Here is a 24,877-nt window from a genome sequence, read left to right as displayed (position 1 = left end):
GGTATTTTTTCTTTTTAGGAATTGAAATGTAATCAATTCTTTTGGTGTGGAGGAAAGGAATTGATTACTTTTTCCAATTACTGAGGAATATAATGGGTAATGTAATGGAAGTGAATTTACCCAGCTCTGGATACGAGTAAGCATTTAGCCGAAGACAAAGAGGGAGAAGAACACAAATGTAACGAAGAAGCCGAAGGCAAATACGAAGGCGAAGACAATACCGAATGCGAAGACGAAGAAAAGGACAAGTCAAAGACGAAAGTGAAGGCAAAAAAGATAACGGTAACGCATTTTATATTTATGATTAATACAACAACAACGACGCGAGGAGGAAGATCTGCTATGAGGTCTTCAAAGAAGATGACATACTGCCAAAGAAAGTAATAACATATCTCGGCGATGTGTGCGGTAGAATACAAAAAAGCTCACAATATTCCTCCCTGAGTTCAGGGCTGCAAACCGCCTCAAAAATCGAATTGGTTCGGTTCACTGGTTCGAAAAACTCAGGCAAAACTTGAACCGGTTCGCGGCTACCTCTGTACCGCCAAACCGGTTCGGTTCAAGTGGTTAAAACGTTTAATACTAAGTTTTGATAGTATAAAAAAATTTGAAATTCGTTACTTGGGATCTGTGTGCAACCAACCATCGAAATGTACCTACTAAGCGTACAAATACCAATTAAGGAAGGCTAAGTTCGGGTGTAACCGAACATTACATACTCAGCTGAGAGCTTTGGGGACAAAAAAGGGGAAATCACCATGTAGGAAAGTGAACCTGGGGTGACCCTGGAATGTGTTTGTATGACATGAGTATTTTAAAAGAGAGTGGGCCATAGTTCTATAGGTGGACGCCATTTGGGGACATCGCCATAAAGGTGGACCAGGGGTGACTCTAGAATGGGTCTGTACGATATGGAAGGTGCTAATGAGTATTTTAGGAGGGAGTGATCCTTAGTTCTATAGGTGGACGCCTTTTCGAGATATCGCCATAAAGGTGGACCAGGGGTGACTCTAGAATGCGTTTGTACGATATGGGTATCAAATGAAATGGGTTAATGATTATTTAAAAGGGAGTGGGCCTTAGTTCTAAAGGTGGATGCCTTTTCGAGATATCGCCATAAAGGTGGACCTGGGGTGACTGTGGAATGCGTTTGTACGATATGGGTTACAAACGAAAGGTATTAATGAGGATTATAAAAGGGAGTGGTCCTTAGGTTTATATGTGAAAGCGTTTTCGAGATATCGACCAAAATGTGGACCAGTGTGACCTAGAACATCATCTGTTGGATACCGCTAATTTATTTATATATGTAACACCACGAACAGTATTCCTGCCAAGATTTCAAGGGTTTTTTATTTCGCCCTGCAGAACCTTTTCATTTTCTTCTACTTAATATGGTGGGTGTCACACCCATTTTACAAAGTTTTTTCTAAAGTTATGTTTTGCGTCAATAAACCAATCCAATTACAATGTTTCATTCCTTTTTTCATATTTGGTATAGAATTATGGCATTTATTTTTTATTTTTCGTAATTTCGATATCGAAAAAGTGGGCGTGGTCATAGTCAGATTTCGGTTATTTTTTATACCAAGACAAAGCGAGTTCAGATAAGTACGTGAACTAATTTTAGTAAAGATATATCGACTTTTGCTCAAGTTACGTCTTAACGGCCGAGCGGAAGGACAGACGGTCGGCTGAGTATAAAAACTGAGTATGGCTTCAATCGATTTCGCCCATTTTCACAGAAGTCGTCATAGAAGCTATGCCCCTACCAAATTTCAGAAGGATTGGTAAATTTTTGTTAGACTTATGGCATTAAAAGTACTCTAGACAAATTAAATGAAAAAAGGCGGAGCCACGCCAATTTTTAAATTTTCTTTTATTTTTGTCTTTTGTTGCACCGTATCATTAATGGGGTTGAATGTTGACATAATTTACTTATACACTGTAAAGATATTAAATTTTTTGTTAAAATTTTACTTTAAAAAAATTTTTTTTTTTAAAGTGGGCGTGGTCCTTCTCCGATTTTGCTAATTTTTATTAAGCGTACATATTGTAATAAGAGTAACGTTCCTGCCAAATTTCATCATGATAACTTCAGCTTTAAAAAAAAAAGATCCCAAACGGTCAATTTTTGAAAAAGTTATAGCATTTTGAAAACAAAAACGGTGTTTTTTTAAAAATTCATAACTTTTTTTGAGTTGGATGAAAAAATTTGCAAAAATTCTGAAAAACGTCTTTCGTAAGCTAGAAAACGAAGAAAAACTTTCAGCCAATTCTAAAGGGGTCGGGTTCAAAATTGGTCGAAATGGGATGGAATACCCCATATGCATGTATTTTGTGTTATAGATCGGACTATGTTATAAATGAAAAATGAAAAAGCTCCTTCATATACAAAGCTGTTATGCACGGGGTTTGAGCTCATTTTGTAAATCTGTTTATTTTTTCACAAGCTTTTGGCCACAGGCACAAACAGGAGACGCTATTACTATCAAAAGTGAAAACTCACGGCGTTTCCATAGAGAAAAAATGTTTGCAATTTTATCTTAGAGTTGCATTTTCAAGCAAAGTGGAGAATTAAATAAGTTAAGTGATTTTTGTTGAAACTTTATTTTGAACCGAACCGAACCGAACCATTTTGTTGGGTGTTTTCGGTTCGGATTTTGGAGTTAAGAAAAAAACGGTTCGGTTCGTGGTTCGGTTCAAAGCCCCAAAATAGCGGGTGGTACGGTTCATGAACCGGTTCAGTTGGAACCGGTTATCAGCCCTGCCTGAGTCTAAACATTTACTTGAAAGGATTTCAATAATCGGAAAATAATTTTTTTGGGCACCCTGTTAAAAAATTTAATTTGGTTCTCCCTTTAATCTTCCCAATTTATTATAAAATTTTATAAGCACTATATTTTTGTGAAGGTGTCGAGGCTGAGGCACATTTCGTCTGTAGGATCGTCTGGCCAATAACACCAAACTATGGACTTATTAATTTTTTTTTTTTCATAAACTACACCATGTGTTAAAGATACCCAAATAGTATACCGCATAAAAAATTATACATCTAATTTTTGTTCGAATTATTTGCAAATGAAATGCTCTGCTGTTTGCTACCGAGGCAACAATATTCCACAAAGTCTAAGATCAAAGAGAAAACTTGTAAAGAAAATTCCATTTTCGCTGTTTCTACAGGGTGCCCCAAAAAAATAGTTTCCGTATTTATGAAACTACGCCAAGGTAAGTGTGCAATCTCATGCGGGACTTTTCTATTTTTTTCTTCCATACATCGTGACAGGTTCTTATGCACATGTCATGTCTGGGTACAGTGAAACACAGATATAGTAAATAACAAAGTACAAGAAAAATCGGTCCAAAATTCAGTTTTCGAACTCTTAACGATTTTCGAACTATTGCGACAAAAGGCTTTCAATCCAGTCTTTCATTCTTGCCATAACTCAAATACTTAACTGCCTTTTTAAAATTACCGCCAAATGCAATGTAAAATTTATAAATAAATAGAAACTGAAACTGTCAACAGCAATGTCAACCCCAAATGTGAAGATGAAAGTGAAACTGTTGCACACAACAAACAAACAAACATACAAACACTTGCACAGAGATTTCAGTAAATAACTAAAATTATCTAAATATTGACCCAGCTACCTAGAAATGAGGTTCACTGCATTTATTTTCATAAACAATGCTGCATAACCAAGATACATACCTACATGCATACATAAATATATAAACAATCAATAGGCATTGTTCGCGATCAACAAGTTGACATGCAGAAGCATCATTGATGGCTGTAAAGTCAAAGAAGCAATGACAATGAGACAGCGAAAAAAGTAAAGAAAAAGGGAATCTGAAAAACGCTAAGAAAAGTTAAAAATTCCTTTGATGGATTAGCGTAGACAATGGATTTTACCTGAGAGATTAACTGCTACTTTAAAAAGTATTAAATGATGAATGTTTGTTGGTATGTGAGAGAGTACAGTCAGGGCCGCAGAGAGCCGAGCCGGGCCCTGGGACAGTTCGCGTTTACGGGCCCCTAAAAAATAAACTCAATCCATTAAAAAAAATAACATAACATACATACATTTTTCAATTCACATTGTCAATTTTATTTCATATAAAATAAGATTTACTGGAGCACTTACATAAATGAAATGTTAGATTTCATTGTTTGATTTGCTTACATTAACTTTTTCTAAATATGTACATTTTAAGAGCTTGAATCAGCCAAGGAAAACCTTCCGTGCTTTTTAGTCTGCGAATATAGAAATTACCGACTGGACTCCAACGCCAATGTTCCAAGGCTTTTCAAGCGATTTTGGCTCATAGTAGAACGTAAACTGGAAGTGTGCAAATATTCTTAATGCTATGCAGATGTTCGGAAGTAATAATTCCATCTTCAAGTCATGAAATTTTTTCAGAAGTTGAAATGGTGGCAGCGAATCACATCCCAAATTTACTAAGTGGATGGCTTTGGGTTGAATGATTTCATCTATTAGATCCGTAGAAATATGGATACCATAAATCTTTCAGAATGCCGCTGCCTTCTCTCTGAGCTCTTCTTCCGTCAGATCCTGATACAAAACTAAATTTGATCGCAATGTCATTTACGGCTTCTTAACGTCTTGTCATGTTACCAATCAAGCAGTCCAAAAGAACGTAAAAAACTTGCTGTTTGAATTGAGTTTCGTAATCACACTCAGGTGATTCGACAGGTAATTCATCGAACTGGCGCTTTCTTATCTTCCTTCTTTTCTTCATTCCTCTGCGAAGGTATTCAAAAATCCTATACTCCCTGCCAGAACTTTACATTCTTGAAGTATGATCGACCGTTGATGCCTGAACTTATTCAACTCATCAATCAGGCTACGTATATTTTCTGTTTCCATGTCCAGTGTGGCATTTCTAGCTTTCAGTACCAGATTTCGATGGTTAATTACCGTCAACACTTTGGGCCAAATGGAGGCTAAGAGGATACACTCAAATTTCCCCATATTTGCTTCAATACCTTTCAAATCCGTTACTGTTTCTGAACTCAGATTCAAAAGCTTGATTTCATCAATTTGGGGAATGTGAGTTGCGAAAGGTTTCACACTATCCACAGGAGCAGACCATCGTGTTTGTGACATGCTGTGCAATGAGCAATTAGTTTTTCCTTGAGAATTTCCCATCTCTGAGGGCTTGCGCTAAAGATATTATACAATTTCTGCATAATACCGAAAAATGTGATGACTTCTGCATCAGCTTGCAATCCACATAAATTTAAACTATGACAAGCACAAGGTGCAAATATTACCAGGGAGTTATCTCTCAAGATATGACTCTGGCGCTCCTTTGTAATGACCGCTCATATTACTGCCATTATCATACCCTTGTCCACGGCAGTCATCCAGTCATCTCAGCGATAGCTTCTCCTGTTTTTGCGTTACAATCGACAAACTCTAAGAAGCGTTCTTGGATTTTCCATTTTCCGGAGTCCCTGTCTAATAAAAGATAACGCAATATAAAAACAGTCTGCTCAATATGCACCGAATGAGGGGTTGCATCCACTATTACTGTGTAATACTTGACGGACTTTCTCTCGCCTTCTATCTTTCTAATTACTTGACTTGCACATATTTCTATGAACTTATTTTGTATTCCATCAGACAAATAATGTGCTTGGAGACGATTCTTTTTAGATTGAGATTCCCTCACCTTCTTCAAATGTTCATGCAATAGGGGGTCATAATTGCTGATCAGTTCCAAAATACCAAGAAAGTTTCCATTTTTTGGATTTCCGATTAATGAATTATCCCCTCTAAATGCCAATCCTTTTTCTCCAAGAAATAAAACAACATCAAGAATTCTGCGTAGTATCTCTCTCCAGCAAGCTGCTTCATTTTTAAGGGTTTCCGCTAAGAGAAAATCCACTGAACTTGCATTTCGAATTCTCATTTCATATTGGCGCCACTCTATATAGCAAGTTTTATGATTTAGACTATTTTCGTGTTCAGGAATTTTGTCGTGTAACCCCTTCGCACCTTTTCTTTAGAATAACATGAATATTTTGTCAAAGCTGATCGGGTATTTTCGGAAATTTTGCTGAACAGCCGGCATGGAAAACAAAAAAGCGCTTCTTTTGTTGCACTCCAAACGAGCCACTCACGCTTTACTTTTTCTCCATTTTTTTTAGAGTAGTATGGAGTATGGAGTATGATTTGAAGGAAATGGCGACCACTTAAATCCTTGGGAAGTCGAAATAAAATGTGATTTTAAGTTAGTTGAAGCATTAGCACTTATAAAATTGTGCCAACAACGTTTATCTAGCTTGAAATCACATTTTATTTCGGGTATGACTATGCCCCATAGTATTTGATCTGATGCTTATGATTTTAGTTAAGTGATTTTCAATTTTAAAACAATTTTTTGTAGCAACAAAATATGTATGTATCTATGAAATCCTTGTTAGAGTACTGTCAATATTGCTTTGCCTTGCCGGGCCCCCAAAAACCTTCCGGGCCCAGGGCAATTGCTCTGGCTGCCCCCCCCCCCCCCTCCGCGGCCTGAGTACAGTAAATGCTATGTGATGTTATGTTATATTATGTTATGTTACGTTATGTTATGTTACGTTATGTTATGTTATGTTATGTTATGTAATCTTATGTTATATTAAGTTATTTTATGTGTGGTGAGGCTCACCTCTCTAGAAAATGACCACAAAAGGCACACTGTGGTGAGGATATAAAAGTAGTAGTTGCCAGGGATTGCGTTACACACTTATTCTAGGCAACCGCGGTTAAGGTACGGCATGCCCTGAAAGCCGTATACCCTACGGATATGAGTTATATGAAAAAGACTTCAACCAATTCAAATTTCTGAACCAAATTAAAGTGAAGTAGTGCTTGGTATAGAACTTGGTTCCACCAATTCTTTAATTACCATGGTAGATAAAGCTGGCAACGTGGAGATATTTGAAAATAAGCAATTGGTAATTTGGCTTATTAGTGCTAATCTGCCCTTAAAATAAATACTAAATTCCTTAACAGTTGAAGCGCTAGCTAGCATACCATCTAACGAATTCTTAATAATGTGGACCTCTACGTACAAATATGCTAACTTTGAGCTGGTGTCACTTAACTCACTCTAACTTTTCCGTCCAATCAACTCAATCCCTCCCTCCCTGAGTGGTGAATCTATCAATTGTTATAAAGAAGTCCACACAGTAGCTGGTACAGCTAAGCGCCAAGTCGAAGCTGGTTAGAATTTTGGAGTGGTTCTGAATAAACAGTTTATATGACGAGTCTCAAAGCCTTATTAGAAACTCCGTCCATTATACTCCGAATGTAAGTTGGATACAAATCCATTCTTGCATTCAGAGCCAGTGCAGCTGGTATACGAACAACACCGCTGAGAAGCACCCAGTGCTCTTCTCTAGACTATAGCTTTATAAAAGAGATGATCACTGCATCAAGCTTGCCCTTTACTGTCTTGCATTTTTTTCTTCAAACGCAAGTCAAACTCGTAATTTCAGCATAGCAAGAGAATAAGCTTTGCCCTCTATATGTTTTACCTCAGTCTCGGCAAATATTTTCCTTGTTAAGTCGTTAACAGAGCGATTCCCAGAACCAACCAGCAATATTTGCTACTTATGTAAAAGATATTTTATATTTCTAGGGTATAACCAAGGAATTGCATTCGTTCTGACGGCCATTTCAGCCTGACATGACACAAGGTTAGTAGGCCTACGCATATTGAAAATGAGATACTTTCTGTTACGTAACTATATGTTTGGGTGGTGATAATCAGCTGCAAGTATGAACGATAGCATCGTAGGCTTGCTCGTCATCTTTGAAGGTAAGTTTCACCACTGTCCTCAAGCACAGCAACAATGGCGCCCAACGTGGGTCTCGAATTCACTACACTGATATTAATATTATTATGCTCTAAAGACCAAGCTGGACATTCTGTAAGGTTGCCTGCTTGTTGTCGCTCTCTTTCCCAGCCCAAAAATCAACCCGTTAGAGTATATTTGCCTTTAAAACGACGACAGCAGAAATGGGTTTAGGATTAAAGGAAAGAATGGCGGCCGCCGTAGTGTGATGGTAGCGTGCTCCGCCTACCACACCTGGGCTCAAGCCACAGGCAAAGCAACATCAATAATTTAGAAACAAGTTTTTCTAAGCGGGGTCGCCCCTCAACATTGATTTGGAAAACACTCCAAGTGTATTTCTACCATTAAAAACTTCTCAGCGAAAACTCATCTGCCTTCCAGATGCCGTTCAGAGTCGGCGTATAACAAAGTCGGCCATTCTTTATGAAAAATAAAAGAAGCACAATATACATATATAGATTTTTTCGCTCTAATATAAAGAGAAAGCAACTGGTGATCCGATTTAATAATTACCAAACTCTTAATTCTCTCTCGTGTCTCATTTTTCGCACAGTGTAATTAAATGAAATCCCAATGATCTCTTTATATCCCAATACATACTTGAACAAAGAACAATTGTGATTGACAGCACTATTTATTGTTAAGGGATTTAGATTTGCGGCACGAGAATGTGCAGTCTTTGGAAATTAATGACCGCACTCATCCAGCTAATAAAGCTACTCTCATTTCACTTGAGCTTGTGCCAAAAGTCACATATCAACTTGGCAAATGTCAACTTGAGTCGCGTTGTCAAACCCAAAGGAATTACGAAACACCTACGAATTAACTTCAAAGAATACCGATAAGAGGAATTGGCAAAAATTAATAAAAGCTGATGAATAACAACAACAACAACTGGGAAGGTTAAGTGATGTTAATTTCTTCTATGAAAATTTAATACAATCATAGAAAAAATACAAAATTAATATAAATAATGAGAATTGATGGGCTAAGAGCTCAAAAAAATGAAAACTCTCTGCACCATCTTAGGAAATGCTTAAAAAAATATATTCTAATAGATCTACTCATTTCATTAATAAAAAAAACATACTGCGGCGAACAGAAAAATAGTAGTGGCAGTTTTATCGAATTTCGTTAGCTTATTTCTTCTTTTTTTCGAAATTTTAAGAAAAAACGTTCAGAAACTAAGCAAATCAATCTCAAAAATGTATTCGAAAAATTTTGGAAAATTTTATTAAAATTTCGAACTTTGTGTTTGAAATTATTAGATTTTCTTCGAGTATTCAGCTTCGTAGCCCAACCAATTTAAGTTAAACAAAGTACCAGTTATAGGTCTCTCAAAATAAGCGCAGCTTTTTTTCCGAAGGGCGTTTTAAATTTTTGTCCAACAATTGGTGAAACTTTTTTATATTTTGGAAAAAAAAATTCAATTCATCAATGCGAATTTTGAGGGGCCTATAACTTGTACTTTGAGAGACTAAAATTGGTTGCGCTACAAAACTCAGTAATCTAAAAAACGTTTCCAAAATTTTGCGAATACATTTTTGAGAGTGATTTGCTTAGTTTTAGAAAATATTTTCTTAAAATTTCTAAAAAAAAATATAATAAATACTCAAAACAATTGCGTAAATTTTTTCGAAGTTTCAATTTTTTTTCGAAAACGTCTTCGGGATTCTTTGCGTAGTTTCAGTTACAAAATTCATAGAAGTTTTGTCTTAAAATATCGGAAACGAAAACATCAGAATTTAATTGACGAAATAATAGCCACTGCCATTTTTATGTTCGCAGCTGTATATATCTGAATAAATTTTTTACAAAAAACTCACCATTTGAAACACGCACCAACTTATTTAAAATTTGCTAAAAATTTTACGCCAACACCTGCAACGAAAAAGATTAATTGGTCAAAAAAAAATCACACCATTTATAGTGGACAGCTGAGGAAATTTTAAGCAAATTAAAATTTACAAATATGTATAAAAGGTGCACCTTCAAAACACAAGAGGTTCGAAAATAGATAAAAAAAAATTAAATTCCCATTCATTGAAGCTACAAACGACGAAGTCAAAGTCACAGTTGAGATTAAAGGCGTTGAATTATGTAGTCTCTAAATATTTACATATAATGTAATTACATAAAAATTTATGAATAAATTTGCATATATTTTTAAAATCAAAAATATATAAAAATCATAATCAGCAGCAACAAAAACGAGTGTGGGTTCATTAATGGCAAATAACAAAATACTAGGTGAAGCAAAATGCTTAATTATATTAGCAGAAACCAAATTAGTTTCATGTATAGAGATGTTTTTTCACTAGAGGGGAAAATTCCAGAAATCTTAATTGCAAGTAACACTGTCTCACTGAGTTGATATCAGAAGCGGGAAGTAAAAGATAAGGATAAATATAATTGGAAATAAGAAGAAATAAAGGACTCAGTGAGTGTACATAAACCAACCAGTAAAAAAGGAAAATAGGAAAGTTATACAGAAGAAGTAGTATAATGAGAAAGAAGAACAAGATAAGGAAAATACTCAGTTAGTGTACTAAAACATACCAGAGCAACAAGAAAAAGGAAAATAAAAGAGTACAGTGCAATAGAAAGGCAGAATATTTATAACGATGAACAAGATAAAGTCAAGGATAAAATCACTTACGCCAACTGCCCAGAACTTTTGGACAGAATTTTCAAAGCAAAAATTTTCGATGAAGAGACCACAGCTCTCCATCAACTGCGCTACTGTCGAGAAAACTGTCTCAACTTAAGGAGTAAAGGTTTTTGGCCTTTGTATCATACGTCGTACAAGGCTCTGGTCCAGGGTCTGTCAATAGCTGAGATGTCAAAAACCCTCTAAGTCGTGCCCCTACTTTTACTGACTATGAGGGATCTAGAGAGGAAACGATAGATTGCTGGGCCGGTAGATGCCATCTTCTAGTAACTTGGTAGGTTGGGCCGTTATGTCCCGTTAAAACCGAAGTGTACCTCAAGGTACGTTCTGGGTCCGTTGCCGTCTATTTGGAGGTATAGGTGTGATTGTACAGTAGACACGTATAATACAATTGTTCCCTATATATCTGTGGCAAAAAATCATAACAACTTAAGTCGAGTTAAGAAATTATACCAGTTGAAATTTCCTCCAGCGATTTTTTAAAAGAAAACTGCTTCATAACTTAGCCAAACGTATTAGATTTAATGGTCTAGAAACCAAATAATATAAAACCGATAAAAGTTCTACAAAACTAAGCTTTTTTGTTACTAAAAACCGGCAGAAGAAATTCTGATTGGTCTAATTTCTTAACTCGACTTAAATTAAAAATGATGCAAAATATGTCTCTGAGAATACTCGCCGTAGTCGCATGGCTTCAGAATCATCCCTCTGGTTTGAAGAGGTTTGGAGGGAGCAGAACTCGAGCTCATGGATAAGGGGGAACTCAATCTGAGACAGAGGGCTTGAGTATGGATCTTTAGAAGAAGGTCCTTAATTTGTCATGATAGAGGTACCGCAACCTCATACACAGGACTGGAGGACCCTTACAATGAAGGAACCTTATTGCGCGTCTGTAATCTCTTTGATATGAGGGATAATTTTCTAAAGTCTCTATACTCTGGTCGTAAGTATCAACGACGGAAACATGATTGGCATCCCGTCAACGGCAGATCAGTCTTAAGTGTGGAGCTTATCTTAATATATAAAAAACTTTTGTTACAACTTGTTTGGGCGCGATGGACTCCTAAACTACTGAACCGATTTGAATTTGTTTTGCACCCCGTATGTAGTTTGATCTAACTTGAGAGATAGGATAGGTAATATCTCAGTTTATAGTCGCAATATTATTTTATTGCAATTTTTTTTATTTGTTTGTACGTAATAATAAAATGTTACGTATACGCAGTGGCACTCATATTTTCAGGTGGTGCGGATATACTTCCGTGTAATTGCTTGGTGTTTCATTAAACAACCTGCTTATTAATCAAAAATATTATAGCGAATGATATCAAATATAGCACATCACCACGCCCGCAGAGAGGGTGCGGCGGGGGGGTTTCTGAGGGGGCCCGCGATTTAGAGGTACTATGACATTTTTTTTTAATTCGGGGTAGTCTTAAGTTGCTCCATGTACAAGTTTTAAGCCGAATTTCAAAAGCAACGAAAATCTGCATTTCGTTTTAATATTATAGTGAAGTGAGATATAGGCCGAAACGTGGACCCGAGTACCCCTAGAATGTGTTTATAGAATATGGATAACAAATGAAAGCTGTTGATGAGTGCTTTAGTACAGAGTAATATATTATCCACAGACGGACTGGGACTGGGACTGAGACTCGGAGTGGGACTGGGACTGGGACTAGAATAAAATACATACCACCCTGTGGGACAGGCAATAAGGGATACAGAAGAATGAGAAGAAATTAAGAGAAGAGAAAAGAGAGAAGGAGATTGAGAAAGAGATAGAATGAGACGAAGATGGAGATAGATGAAGCGAAAAAGACGGAGGGAAGAGTGAATAAAAGGCTTAGGAAAAAGTGAAGAGGGGGGGAAGGCAGAGTCAGACGGAAAAAGCTTATTAAAATGTATGCAGTTAGGCCACAGGGCAGGACAACGTCTGCCGCATCCTCTAGTTTTCTATAAAACAGAGGAATAGCTTCTCACTTCGGAAAGCGACTATGTAATGGATGGGTTGATGAAGATTAAAAATTGCGATCATTGTCTGCCATATAAATCTACAGCACTCCAAGGTGGCTTACGCTTAGTTGGTGATATGCTTTTCACAAGGAGGAGTGGATATACTTCTTATTCAGGAGCTGTGGTTGCAAGAGAAAAGTTTCCTTGGAGAAAACTACTATTCCAGGAGGATTCAAGCTAGTCTTGATTTTTAAGTTCCTTGAACTTTGAGCCAAACTGGGATCTTAACAGACTATCTGAAAACTGAAAGCACCTGCAGCGTGCTTATTTTATGAACTCATAATTGCGAGGTGTTGGCGAAGCAGAACCGTGGCATGAGGGTCTACTAGTGCAATATAAGCCTTGAGTGGAAAACTTTTTCAGCCCAGTGGGTTTCAAAGCAAAACAAGCATTCAATCCAGCGTCTTTTGACCGCTGGTGATACATATTGTAGCGAATATTAGAATTTCTAACATCTCCATGCTGCTAGTAAATAAACTCAACGACAGTAAGCCATTTACACACATCCACAGCAGGTAACGAAGAATATCACCATCAGCTTGAAGCAAAGAGATTATTTCACATGCACATATGTAGTCAGCATATAAGAGCGAAGAGTAAAGAGAAAGAATCACACATCATGTTTTCATCAGCTAAGAGCAGAAGTTGCTACTCACACATACACATGTGTATAGTTAAAAGAAAGACATAAACTACAGATACACATGTATATAGCTACATACGTAAATAACGAAATATGTGATACAACTGTTCTAGAAGGCATGTTCGTGAAAAGTTTAGACCTTGTGATAAATAGGTGAACGATGCTAACTGAGAGTATAAAAGCAACGCGGTGCACGCGAAAATCAATCAGTTTGATTTTCACACGCTTTAGTGAAGTACGCGATAATTTTAATTGTGAAGTACTACTCCCAAAATAGTTTAAATAAAGAACGTTTTTATGATTTTAATAATCGGGGATTGCCCATATTGCTTTTTTGAATGTATGAAAACATTTATTTGAAGCAATTTTTTAATTTTATAATTTATTTAATAATTTTCCCAAATTATTAAATAAATTAAAGAACGTTTTGTTATTCTGAATATTCGAGTTATTTATTCGACAGCTCAGAGATTCGAACATTAACAGAAGCTGTAAAATAGTCAGGAATTTCCCAAAATTCGTTAAAATATATTTCTTAAGGGATTAAGCTACTCCAGACCTTTCCATTTTCAATTTGGCATGCCTTCAAAGGTCGTTTGGCTATAGAAAATGGATGAAGTTAGATTATATCACGAAACTGTAACTACAAATTAAGCAAGTATTGGCTCTGGGTAAAAAATGAAGCTAAGCAAAATCGGTGTAACAAACAGCCAACCACAAAAGGCCGTTAAAGCAAATTTTTGTGGTTAAAAAAGCGCGACTAAAAAAACGAGTATATACACTTGCTAACAAAAAAAAGCAATAAAGACGAATATCCAACTAGATACAACAACAAATGAGTAAGCTAAAATACCACTTGTTGGCCTAATCTAAATCTTTAGCCACGTGCTCAACCAATTTAAATTTTTAAGTGAAGTTTTCTGGCTCAGTGAACTTGTTTCAAGGTCTTGCACTTTGTATGCACATAAATCAATTTTAAATAACATTTTAACATAACTAATTTTTAAGAGCAGTTTTTAAGTTGAATGGGAGATTTAAAGTGGTGGCTTTAATTTCATTTAATGAGCTGAATTTTTTGTTTTTTTTTTTTTTTTTGTTTTATGCAAAAAGGGGAATTGATGATTTATATTTACTCTTCGAAAATTAAATACAGCAATATTTCTTTTGAGCTTATTAATATTATTACAACAATAAAAACTGTTCCAATATGTAATCACTGTAATTTGTACTCATTTAAAATTAATTAATAAACGTTAATCCAGTATCTTGTTTTTTTTTTTTTATTTTACGCAGTAGAAGACTAGAAATTGTTCGCCGCTACAAGGAGAAGACGAAAAAGATTGGAATTTATTTAAAAAAAAATTTATGTTTTCTACACATAATTGTCGATACATAAATTGTATATGTACAGCAGTGAGCACGAGAATAGCAGTGAAATTGTTTATCAAATTTCGTCAATTTATTCTTCTTTTTTTATTTTCGATAATTAAAAAAAAAAACAAGAAAGAATTTTGTAACTGAAACTATGCATTCCAATCTCAAAAAAGTTTTCGAAAAAGTTCGAAAATTCGAAACAAGTTATTTATAAAATTTTTTTTTTTTTTTTGAGTATGCAGTTTTGTAGCAAAATCAATTTCACTCTAATAAGGTATAAGTAATAGGACTGTCAGAATTCGTATTGATTTTTAACAATTGTTAAACCGAAAGGCGTTTCAGATTTTCTTCTACATAAAAAATTTAATTATGCGCACTTGGTACGAAAAAAAATCTAAAGCACCCTTCGGAACAAAAAATGTCAAAAATCGATGTCCATTTTGAGACACCTTGTACATTGTTGAACTGGAATTGATTGGGCTACAAAGCAGCATACTCAAAAAAATTCAGAATATAAAATTCGAAATTTTCTGAATCTTTTAAATTTTTCCGAAAACGTTTTTGAAATTGGTTTTCATTTTTTCAGTTGCAAAATTTATCGAATTTTTTTATTCGAAAATTTTTTTTCTTGGAAATAGAATAAAGGAAAATTTAATTGTCGAAATTTCCTAAAATTTCCACTGCTATTTCCGTGCTCGCTGCTGTAGAAACATCACATAGAAATAAGCCTAGTCAACACAGCTGCTTTTCAATCTTTATACATATTTCTTCACCATTTTTTTATACTTTGCTTATTTGTTATTGACAGCCGCCTTCAGATGCAGGTGCGTGTATTTAGATATCAAATACGATATTACGATCAAGATCACGCAAAGCAGTTTGCCAATAAAACAAGCAAAAAAAAAAAAACTATTCTTAAATTGATACATAAGTTGAGGTCAAAAATATGGAAGGCAAATAAAGCAAACAAGCATTTTTGGCATGTGTCTCAAGTTCGCAGATTTTTGGGATGAAAAAAAAGAAATAAAAGCCAACAGCCTACGGCGCTGAATTTTGAATTTTGATCCAAGCAGTGGTGTGCATATTTGGAATTCATATTCACTTGTGCCGAACCACGATAATAGCCAATATGGCAACTCGAATTACATAATTTTCCAATCCACAATTCAACTCCAGAGCGCAATTTGTTGGCCGAGTTTTGGAGCCGCCTAAAACTTTATTTACTTAAATCGGGAATTCAAATCATTGTCTGTTCAATTTATAGCTTCCCGAATCCTCTTTATTTAGTGAGAATGTGGCTACCCCAAGTTCCTCGCGGAAAAAGGAAGTTAGGTGAGCTAAAAGATTCAACGTCGTGATATAAAATTGTTCCGATATAATTAGGCTAACGTAATAGTGTCATTTACATGAGAGTACTGAATTGATAACCTGTAAGATTAGTATAATGATAAGTCGAATTATGTAAGTCAAGTCATTTACAAGCAAAGTCAAGTCAAGTCAACTAAGTCAAGTCAAGCAAAGTCAAGTCAAGTCGGATATAGTCGAGTCAATTTAAGTCAACTAAGTCAAGTCAAGCAAAGTAAAACCATCTCAAGTCAAGCCAAGTCAAGTCAAGTCGAATATAGTCGAGTCAATTTAAGTCAACTAAGTCAAGTCAAGCAAAGTAAAACCATGTCAAGTCAAGCCAAGTCAAGTCAAGTCGAATATAGTCCAGTCAATTTAAGTCAACCAAGTCAAGTTAAGCAAAGTAAAACCATTTCAAGTCAAGTCAAGTCGGATCAATCAAGTCAGGCCAAAGTCAGGTATATTCGAATAAAGTCGAGTCGAGTCAAGTCAAGTCAAATCAAGTCAGCTGATATATCTTTATTTGTATTCATTCAAATGTAAGCCGGGGTAAGCTTATAGTATCGAATGGGAAAGGCAGCAGACTAATACTCGGAGTAAATTCGCTCTTGAGATGATAGTCAGACTCAGTGTAACTGCACATAACACCTATATAACCTTAGCTTCAGAAAGCCTGCTACGGAGCCTTGCTGAGTGGAGAAATAATTTTCATTTAAACGTTCGCAATCGAAGCCCGATATAAAGGACATCACGCGAAACATTGCCATGGGATGCATCAAAAGCTGACTCGAGCATGTTCTTCACATTGGTACTGGCTATCACATCAGGCAGTATACAAAAGTAATAAAAATTAAAAAAAGGTCGAGTATAAAATTTTGTTTGTTCAATCAAAATATAAAAAGTTTCTACAAAAAAAGTTTAAGTTCATAATTTTTTTAAAATTTACGTAAAACTTTTATTTCAAATTTTTGAATAAAATTTTCGAAAAATAAAAACTGTAAAAATATATATAAATATGTTACAATTTTTAATTAACCTTTTTAAAAAAAATTTCGAGTATGCAATTTGTAGTTCAATCGAAATATAACTTGTTTTGAAAATAAAATATTTTAATTAGAAAAATTTTTAATATCTGCATAAATATTTAATTTTGTTTTTAGATTCTTGTAAAAAATTTCGCGTATCCAAAAAAAAAAACAACCAGGACAAGTTTTCAAAAAAATTAAAGTTCAGCAAAATTTTAAAAATTTCTATATTAATTTTCAATTTTTTTTATTTAAAATTTATTCATAACTTTTTGAGCATTGCATAGAAATTAACTACCTAAAAAACTGCAAGCTACATATTTTTTTGGAAAAAATTCCTAATATAAATTTTGAAAATTTTCAAAAACATGAAATTTTTATCCTCTATATTTAATTAGCGAGACTTGCTCATATCGCATTATACAATTGATTTGAAGAAACTAGCTGATGAAGAAGTGAAATTCAGAAGCATGTCCTAGTAACCATCACCGTTTGTAAACTTTGCAATTTTTCTCTAATATCAATGAAATTTTTAGTTTTTAGTTTAATTTAGTTTTACTGACTTTAAAATCGGTTTCGTTATACAGTTCATAATAGTTTTTTTTTATAAAATTAACAAAATTGAGGAACCAACAATAAAATGTAAAAATAATTTTGGCCACTATTTTTGTAAACTTCGGTGTACATGTACATTACATTTTAATTTTTTTTTTTAATTTTTATTTCTATGAAATAATCACCAATCTCAATCATTGCATGTGAAATGGATGAGAAAAAGTTTACTATCATATTAAAATATACATAAACATATGACATACATCATACATATGCACATTTGTATGTACAACTCCTTGAAAATGGGACCACTTATACTGCATTATGAATTATAAATATGTGCATAATAGTCATATTAGAAGACTGTGGGCATTTATAAAATTTTCTCATACAATTATCGTGGCATGCCACTTGTTATACAAACAACAAAAGCATTAACTTACATTGGTTGCCACCGCCCCATAATTTCATGGCTATTTTCAAACGATTATTATTTAATGCTATGCAGATGCAAGTGCTGTGCGGTGTGTTTTATGTGTGTGTGGGCGTTGCGGTCCGTTGTCAGAGATTTGTTCAAGATTTGGTTCGAATTTGCGTACACTACAGACCTCTATGAACTCGAAGTTGATTTTATGCTTAAGTGATGTGAGTTCTAATACACTTTGACTTATTATTATGTATGGGAACCGACCCATTCTAATGTACACACGGCAGCTCAGATCAAGATGCTTTTAAAGCAAAACTTTTTTGTATTCAATTACTTTACATTAAAGTTAAGAAAGAGTTTATTGAAGGTAAACACAAAATTCGTTCGACGCGTGCCAAAATCTTAGTCTCCTGAAGTCCGCAAAGTGCAACAGCCAGAATAGCAGCAACCAAAATGTATAGACAGTAGCCGCACAATCTTCAATGTTCGATAGCTTTTGCATGATGCAGCTAAGTTAATAAACAATAACAGCCAGAAATAAGGAAATCAGATTACAACAACAAATCAGATTTAAACACAAACATTGTAAAGCAAATCAAATGAAGGCAACAATCCAGCCAGCAGCCAAAAAATTACTACAGAGCTAAATTCAAGGTAGACACAAAGAACCTCAAGCACACATGCAGCGCACAGTCGCTGGAAGCCACAAGATGTGGAAAAAGAAGCAAAGAATACAAAATTGCGGTGCATTTTTGGTTTATAAGAGTGCATAGATGTGTGTGTTTTACATTTGGCTACTGCACTGCAAGCGCCGCGAGAGAAATATATTTCTCGATTTGGTAATAAAATAAATTGGAGGCAGAATATGCTGCGGTGTTTATGTTGTAGCTGCTGGCCAATGCGGCTGAAATCTGAGCAACGTTCGCCAATGGGGTGCACTTTGGGTAATTAGAAAGGAAATTTGCTCAAAAATTATTTCAAAACTAAACTCAAAATAAGAAGTCTTTATTGCTGAAAATAGTATTTAAAAATAATATTTATTAAAAATTTTAAATCGATAAAGATTTTTAATATTTAATGATTATTTAATACTTTTAAAGTAAAATTCGAGACAATTTTTATTAAAAATTGTGCTGCATTAAAAAAAATACTTTAAAATTAAACTTGAAATTTAATGGTTATTTTTGATTTTTAAAAACAACAAAATCATTTTCCTTAAAAATTTAAATTCAAAAAAATTATTACACAAAATTTAAAAGAAATTTACTTCAAAATTTTTAAAATTAAAATCAAAAGTGACTTAAACAAAAAAAATAAAGGACAAAAAACACAAGGAAAGCTAGACGTCGAAAAGCTTCAATCACAACAGACTGCCAATGATTTCGCAACTCGACTCTCACACCTGCTCTCTGAGGGCACAACTCATCCTGAAGGAATACAGGAGCAGTGGGAGCATATCTCCAAAGCACTTCATACTGCCGCCGAGGAAAAAATTGGTTACCGGCGGCCACGAAAAAACAACTGGTATGATGAAGAATGCCGCGTTGCAACCGAAAGAAAAGACGCTGCCTACAGGGCTACGTTAAAAGCGAGCGCGACAAGAGGAGTGTGTCAACGCTATCGTGAGTTGAAAAGGGAAGCGAGACGCCTTTTCAGGAAGAAAAAAGCAGAAGCAGAAAGGCGTGAGTGCGAGGAGCTTGAGCTGCTAGCCACCAGGAATAACGCCCGAAAATTCTACCAAAAAATACGGCGACAGACGGAAGGTTTTAAGACCGGGGCAAACTCCTGTAGGAATGAAAACGGCGACCTTGTAACTGATGTCCAGAGAGTGCTTAGATTATGGAGGGAACACTTCTCTGCTCTCCTAAATGGAGGCAGCAATTCACCGCGCAGAGATGAAGAACCCGATCCCGCAATCGATGATGATGGAATATATGTCCCCCCGCCCGATTATGACGAAGTTAGAATAGCAATAACCAGATTGAAAAACAACAAGGCCGTGGGAGCTGATGGATTGCCTGCGGAGCTATTCAAGTTCGGTGGCGAGGAGTTGGTAAGGCGCATGCAGCAGCTTCTTAGCAAAATATGGGCGGACGAAAGCATGCCCGACGGTTAGAATCTAAGTGTTCTTTGCCCAGTCCACAAGAAGGGGGATACTGCAAAATGCACCAACTATCGTGGAATCAGCCTTCTTAATATCGCATATAAGGTCCTTTCAAGTGTATTGTGCGAAAGATTGAAGCCCACCGTGAACCGGCTGATTGGACCTTATCAGTGCGGCTTCAGACCTGGTAAATCTACCATCGACCAGATTTTCACAATGCGCCAAATCTTGGAAAAAACCCGTGAAAAGAGAATCGACACACATCACCTCTTCGTCGACTTTAAAGCCGCCTTCGACAGCACGAAAAGGAGCTGCCTATATGCCGCTATGTCTGAATTTGGTTTCCCCGCAAAACTTATACGGCTGTGCAAAATGACGTTGAGCAACACCATCAGCTCAGTCAGAATTGGGAAGGACCTCTCCGAGCCGTTCGAAACTAAACGAGGTTTCAGACAGGGTGACCCCCTATCGTGCGATTTCTTTAATTTGATGCTGGAGAAAATTATACTAGCTGCAGAACTTAACCGCACTGGAACAATATACTATAAAAGCGTGCAATTACTGGCATATGCTGATGACATTGATATCATCGGCCTAAACACCCGCGCTGTTAGTTCTGCTTACTCCAAGCTGGAAAAAGAAGCGGTAAAGATGGGTTTGATGGTGAATGAGGACAAAACGAAGTACCTGCTGTCATCGAGCAAAGAGTCAGCGCATATGCGCCTTGGCAACCACGCTACTGTTGGCAGCCATAATTTCGAAATAGTAAAAGACTTCGTTTATTTGGGAACCAGCATCAACATTAGCAACAACATCAGCACTGAAATCCAGCGAAGAATCAATCTTGCCAATAAATGCTACTTTGGACTAGGTAGGCAATTGAAAAGTAAAGTCCTCTCTCGGCGAACGAAAATCATACTCTACAAGTCACTTATCGTACCCGTCCTGCTATATGGGGCAGAAGCATGGACCATGACAACAGCAGATGAAGCAGCTTTGGGAGTGTTCGAGAGAAAAGTTCTTCGAAAGATTTATGGACCTCTACGCGTTGGCGATGGTGAGTACCGAAGAAGATTTAATGATGAGCTGTACGAGCTATACGCAGACATCAACATAGTCCAGCGAATTAAAACGCAGCGGCTGCGCTGGCTAGGCCATGTTATGCGAATGAAAGATGATGCTCCGGCCAAGAAAGTGTTTCTATCGGAACCCGCCTATGGAAGCAGAGGTAGAGGGCGGCCCCCACTCCGTTGGAAGGACCAGGTGGAAAACGATTTAAACTCCCTTGGTGTGACCAATTGGCGCCGGTTGGCGGAGCGAAGGAGCGACTGGCGCGCCTTGTTGGACGGCCATAACCGTTTAGACGGTTAAGCGCCAATTAAGTAAGTAAGACTTAAACAAAATGTATTTAATAAGAATCCTTTTGTACTAAAAATATAGAATTTTTATTTTTTTAAATAAAATTTTAAAATATTGTATTAAAATTTGATATTTTTAAAATAGTTCGAAAGTAATTATTTTTTCATATTCTTATAGTGAAATTCAACAATAATCTTGCAAAAAGGTTAAATGAACAAAATTTTAAAATTAAATAGTTTTAGACTAAAAAATTTTTCGAAGTAAAATTCAAAAATTAATTTAAGAAAAATGTTAATTTAATGAAAACTGGACTAATGAATTGATTTTTGTTTTGCTAAAACAGAATTTAAAATAACGTTTATTTAAAATTCAAGATTGGCTAATAAATATATGGGGTATTCTATCCCATTTCGCCCTTTTTTTTCTCATAAAAAACTTCAATCAATTCTGCAATCATCCCCACTAATCCCGGAGTGGGCCGAGAATTTTTTTTTTTTATTTAATTGACAAAAACTTTAAAATTTTTTTGTATTTTTTCCGAAAAGTACATTTGAAAACAATTTTAAAAAAAAAAAAAGGATCCCAAACGGTCAATTTTTGAAAAAGTTATAGCATTTTGAAAACAAAAACGGTGTGTTTTTTAAATTCATAACTTTTTTTGAGTTGGATGAAAAAAATTTAAAAACTTCTGAAAAACATCTTTCGTAAGCTAGAAAAAGAAGAAAAACTTTCAGCCAATTCGAAATGGGATGGAATACCCCATATATATATTCATAAACAAAGTATATTAAGAAATATTTTAAAAGTTAACTGAATATTTAATAATTTTTTTATTTTAAGAATAATAAAATCATTTTCAATTTTGCTGTTATATCGGCCTACTGATTTGTAAGATCGCGAGTTTGAATCGAGCTCAAGGCCTAACAAAACAAAAAAACCGCTGTGATGGTTGAATGGTTATAGCAGCGGCGCCTAAACGTTGCCGTTGAAGGAATTTAGCAGTTCCCGAAATGGATCTATACAACGAGCTTTGGCAGTTGTCTAAATTTTTTCTTTCTTCTATTCTAATTTAAAATTTTTTCAATTAAGAAAAAATATATTATAACAATAATAATGATAAAAAAATTATTGTTAGGCCTTGAGCTCGATTCAAATTCGCGATCTTGAAATCATTTTCTTAAACATTTTAATTCATTAAACATTTTAGTACACACACATTTTTTACCAAACTGAAAACAAATTAACTCTAAAAATTTAAAAAACAAACCTCATAAGTCATTTAAAATAAATTATTTTTGCCAAAAATGCGGAGTTTTGCATTTTTTTTAAATAAAGTTTAAAAATAATTTTTATTAAAAATTCCAAGTCATTAGACTGATCGGAAAATAATGAATTTTTCATATGTCTAAAGTAAAATTTTAAAGTATTTTTTATTTAAAACTCGAAGCTATATAAGTGATCGAAATTTGATGACTTTTTTTATATATATTAAAAAATAATTTTTCTAAAAAGTTTGATTACATTCAAAATGTTTTCAAATTAAATGATAACTTTTGATTTTTAGAAATAACGAGACAACTTTTCGAAACATTTTAATTGATTAAAATTATAAATCAAATTTGAATAAAGAAATTTTAGATATCTCAATCAATTTATGAACAATTTAGATTTTATAAAAATTAATAATTTAATTTCACTTTATTAAAAACTATTTCAGAGATAACTTAGAAAGCAAAAATTACGATATTTTGATTTCTAAACTTAAAAATAATAAATAAATAAACTGAAAATTTAGCTTTAGGAAACAATATTTTCAAGTTTAACCTAAAATTTATCAATTATTTTTGGTTTTGAAAAATAATCAGCAAAGAGCTTAAAAAAAAGTTGTTTAATGATGATTCTTCGACAGATTAATAAACGAAAAAATTATTTTTTTAAATAAATTTTTAAACCTAAACTCGAGATTAAAACAAAATCAAATTTAAATGAATTGAAATGCCAAAATAATTTGTATAGCAAATTATATTTTAATAAAAATATGTAAAAATATAAAAGAAAATAGTTTTTTAAATGTTTAAACTGATCAAAAATTATTACAGAAATAAACTCAAGCATGAATAGTTAAACTAAAAAATAAAAAATAAAATAATTTTAACAATTTCTGGAGAAAGATTAAGCTATTTTGATTTTTATTTTTAAAAATTATATTGAAAAATAATTTTTATAACAAATTCAAATTTATTTAAAATAATATATATTTTCAAATATTAAATTAATTAAGAACTGTTAGAGTAAGAAGAAAATTTTTAAGAGTACAACCAAAAATAATTAAAAGTAAATATGCTGATTTTATTAAATAATTTATTCATTTAGAGTGTAATGTAAATTTCTAAAAATTATAAATTTTTGATCTAAAGTCACAGAATTTTGTGGCGCGAATATAGTTTTACATGAAAACGATCATTAGTGTCTAAACTCATAAATAAAATTCAAAAATATGTTTTGTTATAAATTTCAATTCACAAACGATTCAAAATTTTAATTTACCAGACATACGACTAAACTTCAAAACAGACACGATCAACTTCGCTCACTTGTACAGACACTTACTCACAACAAAATCGACTGTACAAAACTCCGCGCCAACACGAACGGACGTTTAACTCAAAAATGTATGTATGTTTATAAAATATGGCATATTACATGTACGAAAATTTGTTTTTACATTGTTTTGTATAGTCCCTTGAAGACGGTTACCGACATGTAACCGAAATATATCGGAATGAAAAATAAAAACTGGTGTTTTTATTACTAAATATATTGACCTCGAGCCGGTACACATAAAACCAATATCTTTAAATAAAAAGGTCGCCAAAAAGGAATATTTTTACAATTTTAAATTATTGTGTAAAATTTTAATTTATCAAAACACAAACTGTAGTTCCTTTTACAAGAAAAGTTCTTCAGCAAAATTTTTTCCGAACTTTAAATTTTTTAGTCCAGAAGAAATTATTAAATTCGAACTTTTATTTTGTAAAGACAGAATAAAAGTTCGGTCCTAAAAGTATGGAACGGCTAATCCAAATGAAACGATTTTATTTAAGAAAATAACTGTTAAAATGGGATTTTAATAATGTTTTGATTTTTGAAATTAAATTAAAAAATAATTTTTATTAATATATTAATTTATTAAAACAAAAAACTGACTTGTATTGTTTGGCCTTGAGTTCGATTCAAATCCGCGACCATAAACAATTTTAATAAAATTATTAAATAATTTAACTCGAAAGTAAATAATTTTTTGTGTTTTTATAAAATACTGCTCAAAAATGAATATGTTAATGACACCTTTTTTGGGTTTCTTTTAATTTTGAAATATTTTTTCAGAAAATTTTTTTCAAAATGACCCATAGTGCGGCAGCTATTTGAGCAGCGATGAACCGTTTAACTTTAATATTTATTTTATTTACTTAGCTTTTT

The 24,877-nt window shown here is 34.1% G+C and overlaps 1 protein-coding gene across 3 annotated transcripts in view; it reads right to left on the bottom strand.

The window, feature by feature from the left end:
- Positions 1-24,877, bottom strand: part of ec (echinus) — a 316,039-nt gene that overhangs the window by 252,391 nt on the left and 38,771 nt on the right. For 2 of the 3 annotated variants that reach the window (XM_067785610.1, XM_067785609.1), the window contains exon 3: positions 9,706-9,760. The exons of the other annotated variant lie outside the window; for it this stretch is intronic. The gene's annotated coding sequence lies outside the window, so the exon portion shown is untranslated. The remainder of the gene's footprint in view (positions 1-9,705; positions 9,761-24,877) is intronic. 3 annotated transcript variants of the gene reach the window in all.

This window comes from Eurosta solidaginis, chromosome 4 (genome assembly GCF_040869045.1).
Source record: "Eurosta solidaginis isolate ZX-2024a chromosome 4, ASM4086904v1, whole genome shotgun sequence".
NCBI lineage: Eukaryota > Metazoa > Arthropoda > Insecta > Diptera > Tephritidae > Eurosta > Eurosta solidaginis.
The sequence above is the reverse complement of the archived record's forward strand: the minus strand, read 5'-3'. Positions and strand labels throughout refer to the sequence as shown.